The following is a 752-nucleotide window of genomic DNA, read 5'->3' as shown; positions in this document are numbered from 1 at the left end:
ACTCTAACATACACAACAGAGGAAGCTGACTGAACTTTGGTGCCTTCCCTCACAGTGGGAAACTTTGATCCCGCTGTGTGGGGATGTTTATGTAAAAGACTATCGTGTTCTGTGCTCTTTGTTATTCGTATGGCTGTCTGGTGACCACACATTTCACTGGACCAATTGGTGCTCGTGACAATAAATGTCCCTTGTATCTTGTTTTCACACATTACTCTTCCATAACTCTAGCCTCCACTCCCCCCTTGACTCTCAGTCTGAAGAAGGGTCTCGACCCAAAACATCACCCATTCCTTCTCTCCACAGATGCTGCCTGACCCGCTGAGTTACTCCAGCACTCTGTGAAACGTCACCTATCCATGTTCTCCACAGATGCTGCCTGATCCGCTGAGTTACTCCAGCACTCTGTGAAACGTCACCTATCCATGTTCTCCACAGATGCTGCCTGACCCGCTGAGTTACTCCAGCACTCTGTGAAACGTCACCTATCCATGTTCTCCACAGATGCTGCCTGACCCGCTGAGTTACTCCAGCACTCTGTGAAACGTCACCTATCCATGTTCTCCACAGATGCTGCCTGACCCGCTGAGTTATGGTGCAGCAGCATCTATGGAGCTAAGGAAATAGGCAACGTTTCGGGCCGAAACCCTTCTGGAAATAGGCAACACTTCGGCCCGAAACGTTGCCTATTTCCTTAGCTCCATAGATGCTGCTGCACCTGCTAAGTTACTCCAGCACTCTGTGAAACGTCA

Source organism: Amblyraja radiata, chromosome 8 (genome assembly GCF_010909765.2).
Source record: "Amblyraja radiata isolate CabotCenter1 chromosome 8, sAmbRad1.1.pri, whole genome shotgun sequence".
NCBI lineage: Eukaryota > Metazoa > Chordata > Chondrichthyes > Rajiformes > Rajidae > Amblyraja > Amblyraja radiata.
Note: the sequence above shows the minus strand (reverse complement) of the source record.